Here is a 17,687-nt window from a genome sequence, read left to right as displayed (position 1 = left end):
GCCTTGCTAACTGGGGAGACTTACAACAGAGGAATTACTAAAAAAAAAAAAGAGTAAAGGTTTGGGCTTTTTGATATTTGCTTTCAAAATGAAATGGAAACTAAATGGGAATGAAAGAAAAAACCCCAACCTTTGTGATTGCTCTAACGTAGTCTCTCCTATGAAGATGATGACTCGATTTTGAAGTGTTGCAAAAGTGTTGCATTATCAGTTCCTGCCTGGTTGCAATTGTTTGGTTTGGTTTGGTTTGTTGCTGCTGAGGTATCGCGACCCTTATATAAAAGAATTTTTGTAAGTCTTTATGTCACAGATAGGTGCGAGATCAGCAGGGAGATCCCTCCTAACCATGGATCTCCCGTATTTCCCCTCACTCCATGAGGTGCTGCTCATGAGCTGTGAAAGTCTGCACATGGCCATGGCTACAAAGACCACCAACTCCAAGAGGGCTGTAGCCTTCCCGGCCCTGTCCAGGGGGGAAAGTAGAGACTGGGCAGTCTCTCCCTCCACCATCTTTGCAGAAAAAGTCCGTGCTGTGCCATAGCTTTCCCAGAAACCCTCAGAGGCAGGCCTCCAGCCTCCCCGCTCCCTCCAGGCCAGCAATACCAGTCATACAGTGAGCTGCATTAAGCATCATCAGCTACAGGGAGTTTCCTGTAACAGCTCTGGTGCAGATCACATTTCCTCCAAGCCTCTTCCTCTCCCAGCTGATGGATGCCCCAAGTCCCTTTTTGCACTGCCCAAAGTAGGGAGTAAAACGGCCTGGAGGACCTGATGCAGAAAGAAGTGTTAGAATACGGTGGATAACACTGTATTCACTGGAGGTACAACCTTCCTTTCAGAAGAATTTCTGAAGAATAAAAGCCTTCATTTCACTCAGCACCAGGCCTGGTTTTGCAACAGCAGCTATTTCCATATTTCACTTGTTTTATCCTGGAGGCTGTGATGCCTTGATAGATCAGAACTTGCATCACTTCATCTCCCACTTAACTAATTTGATGAAGAAAATGGAACTGCTATGGTGGCAATTTAAGTGTATTAAAGAAAAAAGTTAATGCACAATTTTGATTCACCAAATTTAAAGTCCATTTCCATTACATTTAATAAGTTCAGCCTCTCTTAGTTCATCTGTACTTATCTTTAAGTCTGCATGGCTGGGTGGCATTAGAAATAAGAAGATTATTCATAGTAGGGTGCTCTTCCTATGAACTTTTTCTTAGCTCTCAGTAGAGATAAAGAATCTTTGCTCAACTGTATATCATTTCATAATCACATGAGTGGTCGGCTTTTCTGTTCTTAGAAAATCAAATCTCACACCATCAGCCACAGACCTTTCAAAAAATACCAAAAGGGGTATAATTAATTCAAACAGAGTAATCATTAAATATGAGGATAGTCTGACACATGCTTTTTTATGTACATGAATTATGAGATCCAAGTCACAGCTCTTGTAAGGGACTAGTTCATGCATTTGTCTAGGGAGAGGGGAGGGAAGGGAACTTGCTACATGAATTCTCACCCTTTCACGGTAAATCGATGCACAAACCATTTGGGTCTGAAGGCCTGAATCATGATGTACTACACCAAATCAAGGAAAAGTAGGCGAGGAAGTGAGCCCAGGGAAAAAGATCTGTAATGATTGACATTAACATGTTGGGGAGGAAGCATGCTAAAAGGCTGTCTCTGGGGTGGCAGCAGGTGCTTAAATTCTGAAGGATTTAAGGAGTGACTGGGAAAAAAAAGGAAAAAAAGAAGCGAGAGAAAAACTTCCACACAACCTTGCAGCAGCAGCAGCTGGTGCTTCCCAGTCTGTGGAGTCAAGGAGAGCGAGCGAAGCCCTTGGAGCTGGCGTGGGAGCAGGTGGGGGAAGGCGCCGCTGTTATTTGCAGCAGACGTTCCTTAGCAACAACCTTGAGCAGATGGGAGCCTGGGTACCGCTGTGCAGAGGCTCTGTCAGCAGCCCCTCGTCCCCCTCAGCCTCTGCCCTGGGAAGGGGGAGGTAAGGCAAGACAGCAAAGTCTACCAGAGAGCCAGATATTTATCTCCAGATAAAAAGAAAGGGATAAGGAGATCATCTTTGCTTGTGCTAAGTTGAAGCCCAAAGAGACATGAACAAATTTTATTAAACTAGTTTGATAAATACCCACAACATTGTTGTAATTAGATATATAGTAGTGATAAGTAATTATAGAAGTGTTACACATACACATGCATGCATACAAACATATTCTTTTACTATGGCTGAATAACACGGATTTCTAGGGATGCTGAGAAATCTTGGAAACTTAAAGAAAATATATGTGACCAAGAGCATCTTCAGGCTATCCTGAACCACACCTGGGGGAAAAAAGAAAAAAAAAAAATGAAGATACCAGGTCTCGATCTGCATCTGAATTAAAATATAATTGACAATACATTGACAGATGGATGTATTACCAGCTTAAAGAAAACAGGAAACTTCTGTGGGATAACTAATTAATCTTGTACACGGAGAATGTGGAGAATCGTCAAAGTTGAACATAGCTAACAGAGGTGGAGCTGACTGTAGACAGTGCCCATAAGACTGTAACAAATACTACCACGTTGCGCAGGCACCCTTTTTTTCTTCAAAATCAGGTATGCAGATTCGAGCACTCTGATATCCTGTATTATATTACTGTATATGTAAATATTCTCTTATTATCATTAAAGGAAAATAAATTCTACTGCCTGCAGTTGAGCTGGCAATATGCCCTTGAGACTTGGTTGTAATCTGCATGCAAACCCAATGGAAATAAAAGTACAAAGGCCATAAAACTTCATGGTCAATAAAGAGCCATAACTGTCTCTAGGGGGAAGGACAAAAGCCCTCTTTTGAGAGTTTGTACACAGTAAAACGTGGTGGGATTTCTTGCACCTTCTCAGGGGCAAGATGTTGTTTGAAACATGTCTGTGGCCAAATTAGGATTATATCAGACAGACTTCTGCTTTCAATGCCTCTTTTCTATTAATATCACCATTAATGAAAAATCTGATAGATTAATTGATTTATCTTGGTTGATTACCTTGATTAATCAGGACCAAGGTGAACATCTTAAAGACTTAGGAATAGCTCTGTAGCCAGGAAAAACAGATAAACACTTGATTATGTATTCTGGTGAATCAAGCTCACCCATATGGGATCTCATCTCCTGTGTCTCCATTTCCCTTCTGCTAATCTAACCTCTTAGCAACATTTTAGCAATTCCTGTGGGTGATACAAGCAGTGAATAGAAATTGGAAAACTACAGATGAGTCTGAACTTACTTCCATTAAAGCCAATGGATGCTTTATTCCATTAACGTCAAGGACACTACTCTGAGCGATAATGGTATTTAATATTATTTTTTTGGCAATGCCTGGACAAAAGGAGAAGAACTCCTTTTTCTTGCTTCTGTAGAGGTATAGACCAAAAAGAGTGCAACCAGAGTAAGGCTGAAGTTTTCTTTCTTATCAGAATTTGCTGATTACCCAGAATTGTGCAATTTTGAGGAAATGGTTAGTTTTACAAGGTTCTCGTGTACCTTACCGGTTTGCCTATTTCAAACCTTTCAGTCCACTTGCCCGTCCACCAGGCTACCAAAGTTTCTGATGACTCCCAGTTTCTTGACAGCTCACCTGCCAGATAGGGCAAGATCAGAGCATAGAGCCGCTTCATGGATCCTCAAGAGCCAAAACTCCCTGTCTGCTAACTAGCAGACCACTGTGCTCTCAGGGTCTCCAGGGTTTCCAAGCTCCTGTTCATCAGCTCCAGAGTCAAGGCTCAATACCCTTTCACAGATAATTTTCAATTGTTATTTTCCCTCTGAGAAGCAGTAAAAAAAAAAAAAAAAATTTCAAAATATCAGATCTTATGTGAAAGATTTCCTTACCCAGACTCCTTAATCCAAAACCTGGGAGCAGGCTGAACCAGCTTTGGTACACAGGCAAAGTGATATCATTTTGTTAAGGATGTAGCCAGACAAGTATCATCGCATGGTCTCAGATGTGGCCATTTCTTAATTTCTAATAACTGTCCTATCAGGTCCATTTCTATGCAATATGAAGCAGACTGGAGTAAACCAAGGCCGGGGGAGGTGGGGGTGTATTTATTTATTTATTTATTTATTCTGCACTGTAACTGTCAAGGAGGTTTCACAGAATGAATTACAGAGCTAAAAGGGCAGCGACCTTTAGCCAAAAGGCACTACTGTCTTACACTACTCAGATGTGAGCCCCTGTACACATCTGGCAACACCTATAAACTGATTACTGAATCTATGTATATCTGCATCGATTTCTCTACTGTAAAACAACAGTGTTAGCATTTCACTAAATACTATTCCTAGCTGCCTTAATGTGAAATAAGTCTGATTTAAACTGACGTAGGAGTGTCCAAGTAGGAATTTGCAGTACTTTTGTTATGTTGATTGATATCACGTCTTCACTTAAACAATAGCTACAAGCGTGCAAACAGGCAGGTGAGAGTAAGATAAGGCAAAAAAGCAATATTATTGTTGTTGTTGTTGTTGTTATTTTAGCACAAACAAATTGCAGCTGAAATCTTTCTCCAATCAGTAGCAGCAAATACAACTTACCATCTTCTTAGCCATTATCAGGCAACAGTTCTCAAAATGTAGTATAGGCGGGGACTGAGGTTAGTGGGCAACGCCCATATACAACATCCTTGCCTCACAGCTGCTGCCAGCATGTTCATTCTCCTTTTGTTTAATTAGATAATTTAAATATCGCTTCTCCCAACCCTCTTCACACCCACGAAGCAAAAGCCACTACTGACATTTCCAAGACAAGAATATGTAGTTTTGTATTCTTTATCATTTTATCCTCCATCAGGGCTGATTCTTTTAACTGGTAGGAGAGCCAGTTTCACGTTTCATAGAATATGCCCTTTTTTATGCAAAGCATTAGCTAGAATGACATTTCAGCACTGATCCTGAGAAAAGGACATCGCAAAGTGTCTTTATGGTGAGATAAATCCAGTGTAGCATGAATAAAAAAATTTCCAGTGCATTTCCATTCTGATTACATATCTACTTGGAAATCTAGATAGCTTGTTTAAATCATCAATCTACTGGGTTCAATGCCATGGAAATTGCAAAGAAGTTCTGCTTTGCAGGACCTCCTGTACTGTATCTTGTTGAACAAATTTTAATGTGCCTATGTACAGAGCAGAGAAATTTGATCGTGACACTTCTCTGTATGGATTGTGTCACTTTTCATACTAAACTGACTTTTTCAGACTTCAGTTCAGCAGGTTATGTCACTTGACTCCAGAATAATTATTTTGAAAAAGATTGTTTTTTTCTTTACTTCCATAGTAAATCTATTCTGTTTGGTTTTGTTTTTTTTAAAGGGTTCATAGGATCCTTTTTATAAAGGATCCGTATCTTGTATAATTTACTATAGTATCATTGTGCAAGTATTATTATTACTTCTGTTTTCCACTCATAAAGCTAATAACATGGGAAACAACTCCTTACTTCATTTTGTGAAGATTCATCATTTTCTAGAAATTCCACTATTCCAGCTAATCCCGAAAGATAAAGAGGAAATTTCCCTGCCAACGATGCAGGCACCAAATAGCAAGTGATGTGTTTCTGGTGCAATCATGGTAATTGTCACCAAGCATACAGATGGTGACCTGTGGGACAGGGAAAATCTTGGTGCAGATTTCTCTAACCAACCCTTTGGCTTACAGGTCACTTTGCTTTCAATGTACTTCACGTATTACACAATGTCACAGTCATTACAGGATACACAGATACAGTACTGAGGCTGAACTGAACAACTGAAGAACAAACTTTAAAACCATTTACATTTAACTCAGATTATAGAGGGAGGAAGGAATATGGTCTCAAAACTACTGCTTAAAAAAGGCTTTCAAAGAAAAATTAAACCCAAGTTGGAAGAGGTTATTCTTGGGCAGGTTCTTGGACCTTTTTTTTTTTTTTTTTACAATTCTGACATCACATATTTTTCTCATTCCTTTTCAGTTTTAACACTGAAAAATCCCGTTATATGAAACTCCCTGTATTTCACTTACCCCTAAGGGTACTTAAAAATAGCAGTCTTTTTGTGTGTCTTCATGGCATTTCTTTTAATATACTTTTCCCTATTTTTAATTTTAAAAGTTGTCTAGTGTTAAATATTTCAGATGTTCTGGCACACTCTTATTTCAAGCTTCCTGGCCCCTCTGCAGAACCACCTCCTGCAGGATCGAGATGCAGCTTTCATGCCAGATTGACTTACAATTTCCCAGTGACAGCTGTCCCTCTCCTTGTTTACCTTTCTGAAATAAGCATAATGCCACCTTCATGTTACAGGAGCACATTAACAGCTGTCTCCTAAGTCCTTGTGTAACAGCATCATCTCTTGTGCAAGGTAGAGACAAGGACCACCATAAAGCCAGCACACAGAGAGTGGGGAATAAGCCACCTTAATCTCTCGAATCAGCTTGTGGCGTGGCCTGGAAGGACATTTCACATAAACAAAGGCTTCTCAGATCTGGCTTGTCTGGGTGCCACCATAGCTGGAGGTCCATTCTCAGCTCTGTTCTGGACAATGTACATGTTTAAGAGGAGTCAACCCTCCATATTCTCCACCCAAATATTAGTACACCCTCAGTCCCTTCCCTTAGAGCAAAACTCCATGCCTGTGTCCAAGCATCCCACCAGCTAGGATGCAGAGCTATGTCCTCATGAATACATACCTACAGTCATCACTTCCACCCTAATACTTTCCCCATCCGTACTTGCATCACCAGTTCAGTGCTTCCTGCCTCATTCTTCCTTACCAGTTGTTTCTCACCCATCCTCTCAGATGTTAATGGCCAAGCAGATATTTAGACAGAAGTGCATGTGTTCTTACACCTCGGCTCAGATATATCTCTTTGAAGAAGCCACCAAGAGCAGCTGCCTTGTTCCTTTTGCATTTGTTTGTACCCTAGCAATGGCATGCACACCATGCTTGATAAACTCTGGAATAAACTATTCCAGACTCCTGAGCTGCCTGTCTATCTGTCTCTTCACTAGCAATAAGGTCACTCTTAAAAATACAGCAATAAAACTTCTTCTAAGAAGAAGGAAGTGACCTTTATTTGTTGCATGTCTAAGTAAACTGCATAAAAATAACATGAAGACTGCGACACGAGATAATCAAAGATGGTAAATTTAGGCTGACACTTTGTCCTTAACATGAACTGTTCAACAAGAAAGTATACAGTAAAAACAAAGATTTGGCCTTAAATCAGATTCTCTTGGGATGTGTCATTCTGCTATATGCTTAATATATTTTCAGGTACTTCCTGAGCTGCCTGTTACATGAGACAGAATCACTGGGAAAGCAGAAATGCTGAAAGACCATCACTGGGGATCAGAGTCCCTTAGGACCAGATGCTATAAAGCTAAATCACAACAACAGAGTGCCTGCCCAGACAACTCAGAAGCTAAATGCCAGAAGGGATACAACAGATGAGCCATTCAGACAGACAGGGGGAGGGAAAAGAACAGGCACTGGCTGAATGGATCTGGTAACAAAAAGAACGAAGGTCAAATGAAAAAGGCTTGTGAATCTTCATATGGCAGTTTCTCACACATGTGGGAGTTATGGTAGGGAAAACATCAGTAAGCTTGAAGAAGAGTTCAAGTGAGAAACACACAGGCGGGGCTATCTTCTGTCCTTAGTCACCTCGAACAGTCTTTTGGGTTACTGTGTATGGTCTATCCAGTTTGAAGCGAAGTGTTCTGAAATTAAAACCATACAACAAAACACCTTAAAATATAAAATGCAAAACCATATCAAGTGATACTTGGGACACTTGGGGAAAAACTTCTCACACTCTGAGAAGTCAGACTGTTTTCCAACCAGGCAGCCAATGTGGTGTTTTGGTTCATATTTGAACCCAGTTGCTTCTAATTATTCCCAGCTGTAAATTCTCACTTCATTTCTCTTTATATTTAATGGCCACAAGTAGTCAGTGAAGTTCAAGAAAGAGAAAGAAAAAAAAAAAAGAAAGCTAAATTAATCCTTCTAAATCTGATCCCCTTCACTTAACACAAATTTAAGGAAAATAGAGGCACTGAACTGGGATTAATTGGAGGCCACAGTTTTTATTTATATTCTATGTGAAAATATACGCAAGATATGAATTACAATGTGTTATTGGCTACAGGGTTGTCCCTTGTAATTGATGCTCAAATAAGGCTCAGTGACCTTCAGAAACACTGTCTCCCTAACCCTAATAACTGTAGACCTAACTGCTGGCACACTGCTAGCTCCTGGATCATTTGGTTACTGGAACTGATGCTCTTATTTCTGGCCCTGGGAAACAAATGGAAGGCTCATAGATGATTTCTTAAAAGGCAAAGTCTCACACTGATGACCAGTGAACCAGTCATTTGCCATCTGATAGTTCCCATCCACGCTGACAGAAGTAGAAGGCGTAGGAGTGCCCCACGCAGGCTAAGCCAGCTATCTTCCTACCTCGGGGACAAACCGTTGCGAGTTAACCGCAGTGGGCAGCTAAGCACCACACAGCGACTTGCTCATATCCCCAGTGGGATGGGGAAGAGAATCAGAAGCACAACAGTTAGAAAAGCCCTGACAAACTTACACACACACACACCAGTTTTATTGCTGAGCAGAGCATCATATAGTATGGAATATCCCTTTGGTCAGTTGGGGTCAGCTGTCCCAGCTGTGTCCCCTCTCAACTTCTTGTGGACCCCCAGCCTACTCGCTGGTGGCACAGTGTGAGGAGCAGAAAAGCCCTTGACGCTGTGTAAGCACTGCTCAGCAATAACTAAAACATCCCTGTGTTATCAACACTTTTTTCATCACAAATCCAAAACACAGCACCATACAAGCTACTATGAAGAAAATTAACTTAATCCCAGACAAAACCAGTACCCAAATCAAGACTCACATCTGTGTACAATTTTAAATCTGCTCTTTAGTCAAGTTTTTGAAATTCACATGTTGATACCAGGACTAGGAACAGAAACGCAAGGGTTGAATGCCAGGAGGTAGTATATGCACCAGAGATGGTCTTTCTCACCTAGCAGAAAATGGTACAGCAGAAAATGTAAACTGGAAAAAAAAGAAGTCAAATTTTAATGTAAGAGGTAGTGAAACATTAGCATATTTTACCAAGAGAAAATTTTCAGTCAAAATGGGAATTTTTTGTTGAAGTTATACTGTAGATTTGTGGTTTTGCACCTCAAGAGACAACACGTGGATCATGAAAGTGATTCTTTCTGGTCTTGAAGTATATAAGAAGTCATTGACCCCAGGTGAAAATATGAATAAAGTTCAAAGCATTTTTTCTTGGTTTTCTGTAGTATCTACTTTTCTCAGATATCATCTTTTCTTCTTTGTTAGTCCTTGGAAACCTTCACCAGGGTCATAGGTCAGTACCCTGTTGTTCCACATACTGCATAGACAGACAACAAAAAGATGTCCTCTGTCTTGAAACTGCTCACAGTAGAGCTGAAACTGAACATCTAGGTAGAGTTGGGGAAACCAAGAAAACAAAGGCAAAAATTCAGGCTGCAGAGGGGTTGGCTGCATAATGTTGTCAAGTTCTTTGTAGGGTTCATGAGAAGGATGGACTTAAAGGGTATTTTGGGGGGATGAGGCTATGAATTTTGCCATTTGTTATGGGAAATGCACGGCAGTAAGGGAGAAGGCAACAAGTGGAAGCTGGCAGATTCTGAGTAGAGCAGAGGCAGGAGTTGACATTGTGATACTGATTGAAAGAAGCTGGGTAGATAGTTCAGTTAGTTCAGTTGAGGCAAGTAGCTGTTCTGGTTTGGTTTTCTTGTAATAAGAAAGGAGACTCCTGAGGGAAGCACAAAAAGATGGCATGAGAGGGGCGACATGGTCCAAGTAGCAGCCTGGGAGAACACTCCTGACAGCAGCGACTTACACAGACATGAGGAAGGCAAGCTTGTATATGATGGGGTGACAGACATCTTGCTTATCAGAACAAGAGCTGACCACAACCTGGACAGGAATGTCAGAATGGCTGCAAAAGCCTTTCGTTTAGGAAAGATGAGGACCTAAATTTGAACATAACTAAGGACCTGCAAGCCCAACAGAACAGTGGGATCATCTGTAGCAAACCATTTCAGACAATGATTGTAGACAGTGCCTTTAATAAGAGTAGCAGAGGGACATGGGGCAGAAGCTGAAAAGGCAATTAGGGTTTTTTTCAGGTTTGTTTGTCTTTTGCTTTCCTTTTTCTTTTTTTCTTTGAAGATATGTGAGATAAAGGAGCAGATAGGTCACAGGGGAAATGGCTGCAAGATGGGAGAGTCACTTGGGCAAGAAGAGAGTGAGTAGAGAAGGGAAGTAGATTAAATTCTTCTGCCTCTCAGACTGGGGGAAGGAACGTAAATTTAAACTACAGAATTTCTTCATGTTTTGTGGAAATACATCAAGGAAGACCCAAGTTAGTGTTCTCCCCAAGGAATGGTGAACCCCAACCTCAACTACAATTTAAGCACCAGAGAATCCACATGGGAGGGGAATGTTATGAATTATCCATCCATAGAAACTTGCTTAATGAGAACAATCTTGACATGAAAGTCCGCAATAGTGGAGGCTCCACCATGCATGTTTCACTGCTCACAGCAGCACTTAGTAAAAAAATAGATTCGATTACTTAAAATATTCCTCAGTTCCATTTTTGTATTGGTACCTTTCTGATGTGTATTTTATTCTTGTTAAAGCAAAAGAGAGCGATAACAGAAACAAACAAACAAAAAAACCCTACAATCGATGTTTTTAATCGCAGTTCTCTGGGAGGGATGACCAGTGATCGTGAGTTATTTTGGGTTTTTGTTGTGCTTCATTACTGCATCACAGTGTCACTGGTATGTTACTAACTTAATTGTGCTCACTTCCTTCAGCAGAATGAGTTCTGACTGAAGAGACAAACATGTCTGGTGAGAATTCACAAAACACATCACATCTTCCTCCCAGTACCAATAAGAAAAAATAATACTGAATGGTCTTTTAGACTGACTGAATTTCTTTCCGATCCTTTTGGAACATGGTAGAAATTTTACTATAATGAGTTGATGGCTTATTAAAATAATTTTGGTAAGTAATTTGTACATTTTGACAGTGTGAAAAGATACTATCAATTTAAATTTATGAGTTAAAACCAAACCATGCTGTAGATAAATTCCCATGTGAGTAACACATAAAGGCTTATTCATTTTTTATTTTTATTTATTTTTCCATTTTAACAAGAAAGTTTTAATGTTTTTTCCATCCATTTAGGCCCAGCTCCCATTTCAAGGTAAGATGTTGGGAAATATTGTGTCACGGTGTAAAAAACATCAAAATAAAGTGGTAGTTCAGCATGACAAGACAACATATCACTGCCCAGCTGGGATGCCAAGAGGAAAATCAAAGCACGCACTGGTGTTTGTAGGCTCCTGCACAACATGACAAATGTATGTTGTTATCATCTCAAGAGAAAGGAAGATGAGCTCAGGAAGTGTGTAATGAACAGTGCTCTGTCTTTGAGAGTCAGCAGCACTAGGAGCAACTGCGGTTCCAGTAAAGCTCTGCTACCTAAAGCACTTTGATATTGAGTTGTTGCTAATCAATAGCAAGAACTCCTGTTCCTGTATCTTCTACAGGAAAGACTCCACGCAGACCTCCTACAACAGGTTCATGGCTGATGGGGGCCCTTGGAGCCCCTTCTGAGAACCAGCAAGGAAGGGAAGAACTCACAGGTGGGGATCCATCTTGCCTCACCTGCCAAGGAGAAGCTGTATCTTCTGCAGGCTTGGGATAAATGATCCCCTGTTTCCAGCGGAGGGAGGCAAGAGATATTTGGCGGGTGGCTAGTCCCATCCTAAGGTGACTCCTAAGGGAGTTGCTGAGAGTCTTGGTGCACTGATGGGATGTGATTTGGGTTAAAAAGTGAAGGAAGAAGGAAAGGAGAGGAGAAAGGGATAGGGATACGTATAGAGTGGCATTGTGCACTTGTACCATTCCTCCCGGGCTACGCTGATGCCATGAGGTCCCTGCCTGTCACAGCCTCCCAGTGCAAACAAGAGATAGAGGAACTGTCATGCATTCATTACGCTGCCCTGTAAAAAGTGTCTCTGATCCACTCAGAGAAAAACAGTACCATGTTACTCCGCTGATCATCAAAAGGGAGGGGTGCCTGAGGAGACCAGCGCTGAGATTGACCCGGGAAAGGGGCAGGGGAAGCGGGGAAGCAGGTTGTACCTGGCAGATCGCTGAGTTTCTCGTCCCCATTCTGTGCAGCAGGATGACATTAGCTCCTGTGATTGAATGGGGGCCTACACATAGATATAAATAAATAAATCAAAACCCCTTGCACAAACATGAAAGCTGAGAGTGTTTAATTCAGGCTTGACTGTTACTTTCTCCTCTGCACCAGGACCGGACCACTGTGAGATATAAAGAAGCATTGACTCTATTAGGTTTTAGCTATTCACCATATTAATCATAATCCAGCTCACATTTCAAAAAGTAAATAACATCTTTAAGATGATCAGACTCAGTTTTGAGCAACATTTTTCTTATTAAACAAGCACACAGGACTGAGAAAAATCAATAGGAGAGTTAGACTAACCTACACGTAGGGGGTGTTTGTTATCACCCGTAAGTCACTGTAAAAGATGACAAAGCTGCCACATCATGGACAAAAGTAATTTTACAGAGCTCAGGTGGGTTCAAGTTTCCATCTTCTCCCCTCCTGTAATTCAGTGCATCATGTGTTTCCACCAGATAAATGAATCTGCTAGCCTGCCAGACACAGATGGTCACCACAGTGACAGAGCTCAGTGTGCTAATTTCCATTTTATAGGCCATGATTCCTTCTCTTTTCTCTTTAGCAATAAAGAACGGAATTCTAATTCTTCACGGACAGTGCAAGTTGGTGTGACTGGGTGGGTGTAACAGCCCACAGTTGCAGGTGGCTGGCTGACCACATCCATCTGTGGAAAGGAGGGGATTCTCATTTCAGCTGGCAGGAGGAAACTTGAGTGACCTCCACCACATTCATCACCCAGATGACACAGTCCACCTCCCTCACTGTCCCAGTCACCTCAAATAACTGCAAACAGCAATGTAAATTCAGTGAAATTGGTATAGTTTAGACTAAAGTTACCATGTGTAAAAAACGTTTTAGTTTCCAGATGGTCTGATTTTTCTGTGCAGTTCCATAAATATTAAACTTTAAAAATTAATTACTGATGCTAAGTTTTGGGGGGAAGGGAGGTTTTTGTTGGTTGTTTATTTGTTTGTCGTTAGGGGAGGAGGTTGTTTTTTACCAAAATTGAAGTTCATCTTAAATTCTTTCTCGGTATGTAAGAGTTATTATTCATTTGTATTACAATAAGGCATTGGAGCTTGCAGCTGTAGTGGGAAGAGCAGTTGGAGCAAGATGAGGTAAGTAGCCATTCCAGATAAATGTTTCTAATGCAAAGGAAAGGTGATAAAAGGAAAAACAGAAGCAGATAGGGATTAATCAAATTGCCTCTGGTTTTAGAGCATCTTCGTGTCAGAGAGAGACAATCCTTATATTTGCCTTCCATTCAGTAAACTGCTTGTAGTTTCAGCAGTAAACTGTACATCAGTAAGAACAAACATATAAGTGTCAAGTTAAGGACACTGAGAAAAAAAATAACAGCATCAAAAAGAAAATATGTGGGTTTGCAGTAGTACCCATTGCGGTATGAATCTCAGACATATAAGATACTACTTTTCTTTCTCCTCCACTCTGTAGCTACTACATGGGTAGAATAATACTGTTCTACTAGCGACTTTCAAATGGGCGCTAAGCTTTGCAGTTCACTTCTGTTACCTAGATTAATGGGCTATTATTTTCTGTGTTTGTCTTACTACCTTTGTTAATTCTGACTTGAAATGTAGCTACTGATGATCAATAGGGCCTCTAATATGCACATATTTACATTATTAGAAGTAATAAGTCATGCACAGAACTCATAGCTGAGTTTACTTTGTTAGCTGTGTTCTCCAGGCAGTTTCATAACCTTCACCTGTCCTCTGCATATATTTTGATAACTAGTATTGAGTGATTCTCTAAAGTGAATACTGTAACCTGTATCATGAAATTAATCAATAATACTTGCTATCCTTGATATTACATTCTGGGGACATTTAATTGTACATCTCTGGAGCATGGGGTTGTTTTAACAATGTGTCAATATTAATAGCTGGTTGAAATGAAAAACAAAAAATTTATTCCATTTTTAATGACATAAAAATTGGTCCTCATTTGATTTAATAGAACTTTTAATCCAAAACTACACATTCCATGAAAATGGAATTATTTGCAGTATCTTCCCAGTTTTGAACTGAAATTCTAGGTATTGCTGCAAATTTCCTGCCACTGCACTGAAACCAGGGTAGTTCACAGTCAGACTAAGATCATTTTAAGCCAACATCTGCATTTGGTGTCAAAGCCACAACACCTGTATGAAACGATGGTTGACGCACACTACAGGCAGGCTTTCACTACAAGCAATCACTATTCAAGGGTGAATATGTGGTCACCTAGAAAAGCAATATGGGGAGCTGTAAGCATGGGAAGGGCACTGCCTCTCTAGGTCTTCTGAAAGAAGGAAAGGTCTCTGCGTGAAAGCACCTGCCATCTGATTAGACAGAAAATCCCACAGGATACAGTCTACTTGAATACCCAGAAAATAAATTTAGATAAAGCCATATATGATCATTTCACAAAGACATAATTTCTGTCTCTTTCTCCTCCACACCTTTCTATTAAAGAAGAGAATGAGTCATGGTTGCGTCTTTGTAGCCCAGCCTGAATTTGCCTACAACCTTCAGATACAGACAACGGCACTTTTCTGAGGTGTCATAATAACTTAGTAAAAGTTTCTATCTTAGGGTAACCTACTGGCTCTGAGCCTCTTGTGGAGCATCTCTAGGGAGCTCTGCACTGGGTGCAGGGCTAGTACCCAGTTCTTCAGTTTGGTGTTCAACCATGATAGGCAAGAAATCCTCCCTTCCCTCACCCTATTCTCTTTCTTATTCATCTTGTACCTTTTAATTGCTGCAACAAGCAATTTCTCTAGGCAGTGGAGCACTTTCACTACACAGTCCCAATTCATCTGTGGAGCAGGTCCAACATATACATGCAATATGTGCATGTATTTGCATAATCAATGGGCTGGAAGGTAATGCATGTTTATGAGTAGCACCAATTCAGCTGTCACAGAAAATGATAGTTCTAGTGATTCCCAAGCTATGTATTATACATGCTAAAAAACATGTAAGTTTTTTTAAGAACTAACAGTAACTGGGGTTCTTTTTAGGTAAAAAAGGAAAGGGAGACACTGCTTTTGGGTTACAATATGGTTAGATAGTTATGTTATATGTGTCTGGGATCATTTTTTGGCACAGATTTCCCTGTGTCTGTACTGTTAAACTCTCCGAGCCTGTGAAACAGGGTGGGCACATCCAAACTGCTAACTGGGAACGGTCCCTGGTCTGTGCTGATTCCCGAACTGTGTCCAGGATGCATTTGGGAGAGTGCCAGCTGGCTGGGGCCAAAATCATAACAGGAACCATTTAACAGGACAGGCGATCAAGTTCCTGTGCCTGGGAACTTTCCCTAGTGCCATTCAATTAGCTAGGAAAGACGTAGTCCAAAAGTATAAACTAATTACCATGAAAAGAGACAGTAATTCAGTGGCAGTGTTTCATCACCATACGCTGGCATCTTTGGGGTCTGGAGAGAAAATAAAACCATCTTAAGGAAAGCTTTGCCAAAGGAAAGCTCTAAAAGACAATTGCAATAGGGAAGAAATTTCAGGCATCACTTGTGACACTCCGAGCAGAGTGAAAATGAGCAAGGAAAGAAAAGAGGAGCCTATAGGAATGGAGCATGATAAAACAGCGCTTCCCTTACTTCCTTCCAGACTATTTCAATAGAAGGGAAATATGGTGAAAAGCTGAAGAAGCAAAATACTCAATTACTTACAAATATGTGCTGTTCCATTTCAAAAATACCCTTTGAAGGATGTGTTTGCATTACTGGAGTACAGAGTTAGCCACAGCCTGTTCCATAGGGAGAGCTCAAATCAGCTTTAATTTAAACCAGATTTCAAGATCTGGTATCCTGAGACTGTGTCCTGGACACAATTATTGTGAGGAACATTTACAAGAAACAGAAACACTTTGTTAGGAAGTCTCACCAGGAAAGGCAAGTGTGCTACATATATGCTGGGGTCTTGTAAAATTCAAACTTTTCCAGTGAAATGGCAATTGTACATGATAAATCCCTCTTCAGGTTGAACTGAAGATGTTGAACAAATATAAATATATGTGTTTTAGAAAGAAATATCAGCTACTCCTCCCGCTGGCATGGATTTACCAATGGGTTAAACAAGCTGAAGTAATCTACTTGTCACTACTATTTGGGGCAGCACGTGCTGGATCATGGGAGAAGGTAAAGACTATACTGTGACACTTCATTTTACTACTGACCTTGGATGCATATCTGCCAGACCTCTAGGGCCAGCAAATGTCTGGATCATGGGAAGCCACTGCATCAGCAAGGAGGTAAACAACTAGTGCAAAGGCCATTTCTTGCACTATGGCTCTGCACAGTAGCAACTACTGGATGTCCTTTGAATACCAATTGATCTCCAAAGGTGGAGAAGGAGGGTAAATTCTCTCCGTGTTTACTGGGACACCAGCTGGGTTATGACAAATGTCTCATCCTTCGCCTGTTAAATAGACAATATTTATCTACTAAACACCTCCAACACAGCTTGACAGTGAAAAGAGGACTAGTTATAACCACTTTCTCACTGAATGGAAAGTGCACATATAGGACATGATGGACACAAAAGTAACTTGGTTGCATCTCAACAAGTTCTCCTTTATCTGGACAAATACAAAATTTCCTTGAAATGACTGCATCTCAGATGTGCCTCGCTGCCCACTTGTATCTTGTTATAAGGAGAAGTTGTCACAACATGATGTATATACCCTGTTAGCTTTTACCAACTTCCATTCACTAAATTACAGGAGATGGATAAAGGTCAATTGGTGTCTGAGAAAATTGAGTTTAATCACAAGCCACCTAAGTGAGGAAAGACATTACCATCTGGCATTATATACTACGTTAAACTGACTCTTCTGTGGCCTGTAAAGGTCATTGTACATTGTATGGCAAAGGTTGCGCTGTGGAAATGCTAATTGATTTTTAATATTATCTGTTGGTTTTCCTGTAGAGGGTGTCAAGTGCCTCTTGGGAGTACTTACTGACACTCATTCCCAATTGAGTCATAATTGCCACCCCGTGCCAGCAAAATCAGATGGATTTTTGAGGTCCAGTCCAACAAAGCTGGAAAAGGACTAAGGATCCAGGTAATAATCATGACTCTGCCACTGAATGACTACACCACCTCTGTCCAAGTTGGGTAATAGGTTTGCATCTCTCATCTAGAAAGTAAGATAATCCCATCCTTTTGCCCACGGGATTCAAAGATAGAAAGGGCAAATTATTATCATTTATAGAACTGGTCTGAGCACTTGGTGCCAGGTCCACAGGGTTTTAAGTGGTTAGCTCCTATTATATTTCAACTGACTCAAATGTGAGTTAAATAGCTCAATACAGAAAATACATCAATAAA

The sequence above is a fragment of the Mycteria americana genome, chromosome 2 (assembly GCF_035582795.1).
Source record: "Mycteria americana isolate JAX WOST 10 ecotype Jacksonville Zoo and Gardens chromosome 2, USCA_MyAme_1.0, whole genome shotgun sequence".
NCBI lineage: Eukaryota > Metazoa > Chordata > Aves > Ciconiiformes > Ciconiidae > Mycteria > Mycteria americana.
The sequence above is the reverse complement of the archived record's forward strand: the minus strand, read 5'-3'. Positions refer to the sequence as shown.